Raw genomic sequence first — 10,356 nt, forward strand, 5'->3', positions numbered from 1 at the left:
AACATTACAAAAAAAAAAAAAAAAAACTAACGCTAAACACATGGAAAGAGGAGAAAAAACTCAAAAACCTGATTATTCATTGAATTGGGAGTAGGGAAAAATAGACGGATGAAAAGTGAATCCATCGAGGAATACAGTATACATGACAACTTTTAGTAGCATCGAGAAAAGCTCTCAGCGTCCTGCGCGGCCAATCACCAAGAATTCCATGTGATGCTTTGCAGATTTAAGCGTGGCTGTCATATCCTATAATATATATGTAGTAGTTTTCGGAACCAATAGGTAGATGATAAAAGGTGAAGTCCATTTTTACAAGGGAGCAAGCATATCATTGTCCCATTTCAGACTGTTTCTACTTTGTAGCATGACTCATACTTTTATTTCCTCCGGATGTACCAACATTTTGCTACAGCTTTCTCTTATACTTAATGAACCAGCAGCATGGAAAATACACTTAGGATCGGAATAAAATAGGCCAAACTTTGTTTTAATGGAAGAGCATTTTTTTTTACAGGAAAAGGGCAAATTAAATTGAAAAACTAACACTCATCAAAATAATGAATGTTAGGAGGTACAAAAATTTCAACTGTGGCCAATCACAGCTTCCCAATTACAAATGAGCGTACTCAATGAGTAGCCTTCAAAAATTTTAGTGTGCAAAGACCAATTAAATAGAGTATATTTGACGGTCACAATCAACTGATCTAAAGACCGCCTTTTGTTGTTAAACACCCTGCAGTTCCGCTCTCTCCAGATCTTTCACCAAATTCTAAAAGATAATGGAAGAGCATTATTAAGACAGTTCCACAGAAATACTTTTATTCATGAATGTTGGAGAGGGAGGAATTTCCTATAGACAATCTATTCTACAATGATTTAACTGTAATGGCTCTACTGTTTTTCCAGTTTCCATTTGAGAGTATCTATAGAACCAAAAGTTCTTTTCTTAGCATCGCGTTGTAAACATTTCTCAATACTCCTGCCGCTGCTCTTCTAGCAAAGTATGATGATCTATCTAGATTGGTCCGTCTCTTTGAACCTCCTTTCCCCGTTTTTTGAGATGGTTTTGGTGGTGGACCGGCCATTGATAGGGATAAAGGTTGGAAATTTGGTTTCTCATGGTTTTTGTGAAAACAGAGAGAGGGTTTTGATTCAATGTCTGGTACTGGATACCGTTGGATTAGAGTGAATGGTTCTTGAGATCTGTGTAGTGAGATTCCCCAACCCTCAATATGTTAGGAGCGTCAGTGACATGGCCAAGTGTGACTATGACATGCTTCCCCAAGCTAGCTAATGACAGCCACAAGAGCACAGGTGACAACAAGAAGGGAGCAAGTCTCTGCAATGAAAAAACAATAGTGGAAAAACAGTAAGAAATCCAGAACAAAGTACACAATTGAACAATCAGATTGGAAGATTCAACCATCATTAACATTTTTCTTTCATTCCACTTATCCTATTTCTAAAATCTATAGGCATTGACCAAAACACGTGCTCAATTACCTTATAAGATCAATGGAAGAAATGACATACAGAACAAAATAATGGGAACAAACAAACCAAATTTTCCTAGGCACATATAAAGTCCTAGATTTATGCCTAATATGAGACAAGCTATAGGCTAAACACCAATGGTTCAAGAAATCCTGAGTTTTGGGACACTTAAGAATGGTTATAGCAACCAATATGTACATCAAGTTCCTAAGACAAATTTCCCATGACAGTATAACACGTACGGTATATATAAGAAGATAACTACCTTAGAATTGTAAGAATAAAATCAGAATGGTGATCCCTTTCATGTATTTCATCTTACAAAAGGGCCATCCGGCAGACAGAACATCAAAGTCAAGATATATAGAGAAACGAGCAAACAGAAAGAAGACACTTACAACAAAGAAATTAGTCAAATTGGATATCATTAAGAGTAGGACACAACAGTCACTTAAGAGAGTAATTACTACAACAATGTGAGTAAATTCGGAAACCCTACTCTTCCAATCTTCATCCTTAGCTCCTGTACCATTACCTATCTCAACCAGCACCCTCAAAAGAATGCTGCTTGTGCAAAACATAACAGATGAATTTTTCCCAACTTTAGTCTCCATCCGTATCTGAAATAAAACAAATAATGGAGTCAATGAGAAGAATATAACACCCCACAAAGAACCAACACCGACATCCAAAAAGGCCATTCAGCATATACAATTAAAACAATATATCTGTCAAGGCTCTCCTTCAACAACGAAAATTATCAGTATTCCTGCCAGATAAGCTAAAATCCCAGAGATTGTGTGGGTGAAACAAATATTTTACAGGATTCAATAAAATTAGGAAGACGTGTTAGTGTACCACAATCACCCAGTACAAATAAGAAATGAATGCATCACCCAGCAAATTAAAGTGTCAGGTGGGCGTCCAATTAAACCCATGTGTTGTGCTTGGTGAACTTCCTCAGCCATGTTGCCTGAGGTCTTTTTGGACGTGTTCGATAAAACCTCATACCATGAGCCTATCCATAAGTTCATGATGATCAAGGCAAAGTCAACTTACATACTGAAAACTGTTATTTTAATTGAGTGCCAACTAACATAAAACGCTGAATCCAAGGCCAATGAAGTTTCCCCAATGCCGATGAAATGCCCAAGAAAAGGCCCATTATCAATTAATCACCTCCCATCAACTTCAAATAATACCATTACTATTTCATTTCAACTATAAAAATTGGTAGTACAATGTTCCAAATACCAAGAATTTCTACATTCAATCTCCAACAGACCTATACTTAGACCCCGAAGTAAATTCCCAAAAGAGTAACCTAGCAACATTTAGGGAAGTGAATTTCAAGTATAGCAAATTCCCCACACACGCCAACTACAATCAAGTTCAATTTCGCTCGTAACGCCCATAGTACATTACCCCAAAAATACCCACTGCTCACTATGCTTAATCTCCAACAACCCCTACACTCAATCTTCGAATGTTAATGCTCATCCAAAGCCAAAGGGAGGAGCACAAACATTTGATAAATTAAATGTGTTACTCCGATAGCCAACCTAAAAGATGCAACTGCAGCAAGCTAACTGCATTATCTTCAAAACTAGAAAAAATATTCTGCAACACGATGCACTTGCTGCATCACTAATACCAAAATCGCACAGGTGTCAAGATTGTGTGAACTGCATCACCAATACAGATAACCTAGTGTAGATAAATTGGGTTTCTATATTTCTGTATATTCAACATATTTAACTAACCTTAAACTAGTCTGAGCTAATAGTTTTCTGAAAGAAGAATACAACTCCACCGCTACCCTTTTCTTATTCTACTCTAATCAGAGGTGGGATCCAATCATTAAGGTTTCTAAAGCCATCGTTACACCTTCCTATAAAACTTGTATCGATATCTAAGTGTGATACTAAAAACAGGTTCCATATATGATACCTCTAAAGCTTAAGCATGATCCAGGTCTACAAGGAGAGACGATCCAGCATGATATCAAGAAAGTAATCTGATGACGTACCAGGATTTGGATTGTAAATGAGCAAGTCTTCTACATGTTTCACTTTTATCTTCACACAAAGTATACCTAAACCTGATTGTAGAGCGTCTTTCCATAGAACCAGAAAATTTTCTGCATCTCCAGCCAATACCACAGTAGCCATTTAAATAGAATTCAATAAAAGTCGATAAGCCATCCCTAAACCACACATGATAGACAACAACTGGTGCAAATCAAACCCAAGACTTCAAGGTCTGATTCTCATTCAGAAAATTTGTAAAAGAAAACAAACCTGGCCAAAGAGATTATTGTATGCGATAATGTACGTCAAATCCTCTTGCCTGTACAACGGACAGAGATATGACCATGAGTTTCTAAGATTCTAGAATACTCTTAAAGCCACGATAGGTGACAAGTACAACTAAATACCTAGAAAAAAAATTTAGGACATCAGAAAGTACCTTCCATTTTTCATTCAGTAAATTAGCACCCTCAATCACTTTCTTTAATAGAAGATCTGTTATACAAGAAAAACAACCAATATAATTGGTACTTCAGCTCAAGCATTAAGGATTCAAGAATTCCACTTACCCACTAATTACAATCAGTTCAATATCATTTGGAATTCGTTACTGTTTCATTTCAGCCTTAAAAATTGGTGGTACAATGTTCTAAATACCAATAACCTCTACAATCAATCTCCAACAGACCTATATCTAGACCCCAAAGTGGATTCTGAAAACAGTAACCTAGCAACAAATCCCCACAACTACAATCAAGTTAAGTTTTCTTCGTTCCATTCCTTACCTCACATAAAGTCTTTATATTTCAAATGTTTCATTCCTAACCACACAAAATACTAAATTTCTCACACAAAGATCAAACCTTTGTAATCAAAATTTGACCCAAAAGAAGAAAAAAAAAAACAAAAAACAGTGCTACTAACAACAAATTCAACAGAGACAGGGAGTAGTAAATACATACGTTTAAGGGTTTTACACAATGGGCTTGATGAAACCACCAGCTCTTTTCTTAGCATCTCCTTGTAATTGTTGATCAGAGTTGTCTTTCTTGCTTGGCTCTCTATCAGCAGGCCCCTTCTGCGCATGAGTTCGGTAAACGAGTCCCTTCGGAAGAATAGATTCCAAGACATGTGAACCCTCTTTCGTACGTGAGGAGATACACTTTTCAGTACTTTAGCTGCTTCTCTTCTAGCAAAGTATGATGATTTTTCTAGATTGGTTCGTTTCTTTGAACCGCCTCTCCCTGCCTTCTGAGCTGGTTTTGGTGGTGGCAGACAGGCCATTGAAGGGGAAAAAGGTTGTACATGTGGTGCCTGTGAGAAAGTGAATTGATAAGCTTATGGCAAAAAGAAGTCAGAAGCATGAATTCATCTAGGCTACAAGAATGGACAGAACAACACTATCGGTTACCCACTGAATCAATATACTAAAAACATAACAAAGACCTGTTAGTGCTCATCCCAAAGCGTTACAGTGTTCCAAATACCAATAACCTCTACACACAATCTCCAAAAGACCTACATTTAAACCCCAGACGGGATTCCCAAAAGAACAACCTAATGATGTTTACGTGAAAGTGAATTTTTAGAATAATGCATCCAAACTTCAATCAATTTTTTTTTTCGCTTCGTCTCGTTTCATTTCACTACAGGTTCTTAAAACCCATAGTACAAATTCCCATCGCCTACTACGCTTTCCAATATAAAACCGATCCTGAAAAAAAAACCTAATTTTAAACATTTAGTCTCTCGGGGAAAGCCATCAAATTTCATTTCTAACTACAGGAAACACTAAATTCCTCACACAGTTAAGACTTTTCTACTCCAATTTTAATTAAAAAACGCCTAAAAATTACTTTCTTTAGAATCGGAAGATGCATTAATATACAAGAAAGACAACCAATATATTAAGCTCAAGTGTCAAAGATTCAAGTAAGTTTTCTTTGGATTTACAAGCTTGCAAAAATGCCAATACAATCCCAAACATCAAGAATCAAGAATCCCTCTCACACCAACTAAATCCAGTTCTGATTCATTTCCACCAGATAAAAAATGGTAGTACAGTGTCGCAATTAGAAATAACCTCTAGCGGCCTGAAATCTACAACATACCTATATTCAGACCCCAAAACTAATTCCCAAAAAAGTAACCTAGCAACGTCTATGATGAACTCCCCACACACCATAACCTTAATCAAAGTTCATTTGTGCTTTGAATTGTTCCGCTTTACTTCAAGCTCACTACATTACCCCCAAATACCTATTCCTTCGACACACAATTGCCAACCACCCTACCCACCAAAATAAACGAACCCGAAAAAGGAGCCCCCTGATCCTAAACACTCAACCCTCACAAGAAGTCATCAAATTTCATATATCTCATTCCTAACCACACAGCATACCAAGTTCAGACCTTTCTGATCCAAAATTAATCAAATAACACCTAGAATAAATGCTACTGTAAGAAATTCAACAGAGAGATACGGAGAAGTAAATACATACGTTTAAGGGTTTGGCAGACCAGAGCATAAGTAGCTTTCTTGTTTCTTATTGTAGGAATATAAACAAGGGTCTTTATAGAACGGACAGCTCTTTACTTGGCATATCCTTAGCATACACTTTTCAATACTTTTGCTGTTTCTCTTCTAGCAAAGTACGACGATCTTTCTAGATTGGTTTGTTTCTTTGAACCATCTTTCGCCGCCTTCTGAGCTGACGTTGGTGGTGGCGGACGGGCCATTGAAGAGAAAAAAAATTGGAAATTTGGTTTCTCAGGGTTTTTGTGAAAGCAGAGAGAAGGTTTTGATTCAGTGTCCAGTACTGGATACTGTTGGATTAGGGTGATGGTTCTTGAGATCGGTATGATGAGATTCAAGATCATGGATAATCAAAGGGGCCCCAACCCTCAAAATGTTATGGGCGTGAGTGATATGACCAAGTGCGACTATGACATGCTTCCCAGAGTTAGCCACAAGAGCACAGGTGACAACAAGAAGGGAGCAAGTCTCTGCAATGAAAAAACAATAATGACAAAACAGTAAGAAATCCAGAACATGTGGAAGATTTAAACATATTGGAAGATTTAAACATCATTAACATCATGCTTCCCCGAGCTAGCCACAAGATGCATACACAATTGACAATCATATTGGAAGATTTAAGCATCATTAACATTTTTCTGCCGTTCCACTATCCTATTTCTAAAATCTAGAAGCATTGACCAAAAACATGTGCTCAATCGGCTTCTAATAGATGGTAGAGATTACTAACAGAACAAAATAATGGGAATAAACAAACCAAATTTTCTGAGACTCTTAGATTTATGCCTAATTGAGACAAGCTATGGGCTAAAACACTAATGGTTCCACAAATTCTGAGTTTTAAAACACTTGAGAGTGGTTATAGACACCAATATGTACATCAAGCTCCTACTACAAGCTTTCCATGACTGTATAACATGATATATAACAAGATAAGTACCTTAGAATTGTCAGAATAAAATCAGAATGGAGATTCCTTCCATGTATTTCATCCTACAAAAGGGCCATCCGGGAGACAGAACATCAAAGTCAAAGATAAATATAGTAAAGAGCAAACAGAAAGAAGACACTTGCATCAAAGTGTTTACAACAGTCACTTAAGAGAATAATTACCACAACAATGTGAGTAAATTCGGAAACCCTACTCTTCCAATTTTCATCCTTAGCTCCGGTACTATTACGTCTCTCAACTAGCACCCTCAGAAGAAAGACGTTTGGGCAAAGCATAACAGATGAATTGTTCCCACCTTTAGTTTTCTATCTGAAATGAAACAAACAATGGAGTCAATGAGAAGAATTAAACACACCACAAAGGACCAACACCAACATCTAAAAAGGCAATTCAGCATGTACGATAAAACAATATATCTGCCAAGGCTCACGTTCACAAGCAAAAAAATTCAGTACTCCTGCTAGATAAGCTAAATTCCTAGATAAGCTACGTAGCACAATCACCCAGGACAGCCAAGAAACAAATGTATCACACCAGCAAACTAAAGTGTCAGGTGGGCGTCCAGCTAAATACACGGGTAGTGTTTGGTGAACTTCCTCAGCCATGTTGCCTGAGGTCTTTTTGGATGTGTTCGATAGAACCCCATACCATGAGCCTATCCAAAGCGGGACAACATAGGACAGGCATCGGGCAGGGAGTGTTACAAATATTCACCACAAGACCACAGTGCTTAAGGCAAAGTCAGCTCATATACGCAAAATTTTGTTCTATTAATTGTGTGACAACTACAGTAAAACACTGAATCCAAGGCAATGAAGTTTTCCTAATTCCAATGTAATGCCAAAGGAAAGACCCGTTATCAATTAAACAACCAAGAAAAAAGAAAAGGTACCTTGTAACCAGCAGTCTCCCCTACATGCTTTCCTCTTTCTCAAGATATTCTCTCAGCAACTACAGCTCAAAACACATGATTAGTAGATAATACATTCAAGAAGATAAGGAAGGAAAGGAAAACAAGAGATATGCACATGAAATCTTAGATGATCAACTAAGCACCTGATATGGTTCATATACGTTGAGGTTGATGAGTACACGGAATTTTACACTGCTCGCCTTTACCCCACATGTAGCCCAATAAATATTGTGGAACCTGGATGAGTTCCATAGAGAAACATAACCAAATACAAAATTAGAAAACATATTTGAAAATTGATATGCTACTCTACCAGTATACTTCCATTTCACAATAATAATAATTATTGGCATAAGCTTATGGCACACAGTAAGTCAGAAGGAGTTGATCTAGGCTACAAGAATTGACTTTAATTCAGAACAACATTATCGGTTACCCATTAAATCAAAATTCTTATAGAACATAACAAAGATATGGTATATAGCATGGTTGCGATTTTTTAATAGAACATAACAAAGATATTGTATATAGCATGGTTGCGATTTTTAAATTTAACTCTTTGAATGTTATTGATCATCCCAACACCGAAGAGACGAGCACAAATATTTAACAAATTAAATGTGTTTCTCTTATTGCCAACAACAGGTTGGACAACCTAAAAGATGGAACTGCAGCAAGCTAACTGCACTATCTTTAAAGCTAGAAAATAGGTTGTGCAACACAATGCACTTGCAGCATCACTAATACCAAAACTGCACAGGTGTCAAGATAGTGCTAACTGCATCACCAATACAGATCACACTAGTGTAGAAAAATTGGTTTTCCATATTTCTATATTATCAACAATTAGCACAACATATTTAACTAACTTTAAACTAGCCTGAGATTATAGTTTCCAGAAGAAGAATACAATTCCACTGTTTTCCTTTTGTTACTCTACTCCAATCAGAGGTGGGATCCAATCATTAAGGTCTCCAAAGCCTTCTTTACACCCTAAAAAATAACTTTAAAACCAGCACGAATGTCTGAGTGTGCTGCTAAAAAATTAGGGACATCAGAAAGTACCTTCTGTTTGCCATTCAGTACATTAGCACCCTCAATCACTCCCTTTAGAATCGGAAGATCTGTTATACAAATACAAGAAAAACAACCAATATAATTAGAACTTCAGCTCAAGCATCAAGGATTCAAGAATTCCCCTAGCCCACTAATCCAATTGAATCAAGTTCATTATATTAGAACTTCAGCTCAAGTTAAAAGTCGTGAAAAATGAGAGACAGTACAATCCCGCTAACTTTAACAAATCCAATTACTGTTTCATTTCAACCGGAAAATCGGTAGTACAATGTACTAAATACCCATAACCCCTACACTCAATCTCCAACAGTCCTATATGTAGACCCCAAAGTGGATTCCCAAAAGAGAAACCTAGAAACTTTTAGAAAAGTGAATTTTGAAAGTATCACAAATCCCCCACATCCCACAACTGCAATCAAGTTCAATTTCACTTTGATTCATTCTTTTTCACTACAATCTCATAAAAATCATACTACATTACCCACACCCCAACCCCAATTACCCATTGCCTCTACACTCAATCTCCAATCACCCTTCCCACCACAAAAATGAACCCTAATAAAAGAACCCCTCTGATCCAAAATACTAAATCCCTCTCATACATTTCATTCCTAACCACACAAAAGACTAAATTTCTTACACAAAGATCAAACCTTTCTCATCCAAATTTAACCAAAAAAACACCTAAAATCAATGCTACTAATAAGCAATAACAAATTCAAGAGAGACAGGGAGAAGTAAATTAATACATACGATTAAGGGTTTGACAAACCAGAGCAAAAGTAGCTTTCTTGTTTCTTAAATTAGGACTGTACACAATGGTCTTAGTGGAGCCACCAGCTCTTTTCTTAGCATCTCCTTGGTAGTATGTTGCAGCTTCTCTTATAGCAAAGTATGATGATCTTTCTAGTGTTTTAATACAACCACCTTTCACGGCCTTCTGAGCTGGTTTTGGTGGTGGTGGTGGTGGTGGTGGTGGCGGTGGAGTGAGGGAAGAAGGTTGGAAATTTGGTATTCTCAGGGTTTTTGCGAAAATAGCGAGTGTTTGAATACTGTGTGGTGAGGATCAAGATCTAGTTCGGCAAATTTACTCAGGGCCCAAACCCATGTGAAAGCTTTACTAAGAGCGTGTTTGGATATATCTTAACAAAAAACTTTTCTACTTCTAAAACCAAAGTGTCACCAATTAGACAACGTACCAAATTTAAAGATGAAGTTTTATTCTCACACTATCTCACACGTTGAACGTGATTTTTGCGATTAAAAATCAAACCGTAATGGATTTAAAGTTAATATTTCGAGTTTATGTTCCTCTTACCAAGTTATATATGCCTACCAAAAATGAGCACAT

The 10,356-nt window shown here is 36.9% G+C and overlaps 1 long non-coding RNA gene across 3 annotated transcripts; it reads right to left on the bottom strand.

Annotated features, from left to right (window-relative positions):
* Window positions 1-89: 89 nt before the first annotated feature.
* LOC113350404 lies at window positions 90-10,018 on the bottom strand. 3 transcript variants are annotated; one of them, XR_003360779.1, is made up of 14 exons: window positions 9,759-10,018; window positions 8,994-9,052; window positions 8,072-8,165; window positions 7,908-7,966; window positions 7,177-7,324; window positions 7,004-7,056; window positions 6,026-6,530; window positions 4,971-5,238; window positions 4,487-4,838; window positions 3,964-4,019; window positions 3,795-3,843; window positions 3,524-3,634; window positions 1,760-2,114; window positions 90-1,339 (listed from the first exon to the last, which is right to left on the bottom strand). It is a non-coding gene; the product is annotated as an uncharacterized LOC113350404 (long non-coding RNA). The 3 variants fall into 3 exon arrangements; XR_003360778.1 differs by lacking the exon at window positions 4,971-5,238 and having other exon boundaries at window positions 2,030-2,114; XR_003360777.1 differs by lacking the exon at window positions 4,971-5,238 and having other exon boundaries at window positions 1,994-2,114.
* Window positions 10,019-10,356: the final 338 nt, after the last annotated feature.

The sequence above is a fragment of the Papaver somniferum genome, chromosome 2 (genome assembly GCF_003573695.1).
Source record: "Papaver somniferum cultivar HN1 chromosome 2, ASM357369v1, whole genome shotgun sequence".
Taxonomy (NCBI): domain Eukaryota; kingdom Viridiplantae; phylum Streptophyta; class Magnoliopsida; order Ranunculales; family Papaveraceae; genus Papaver; species Papaver somniferum.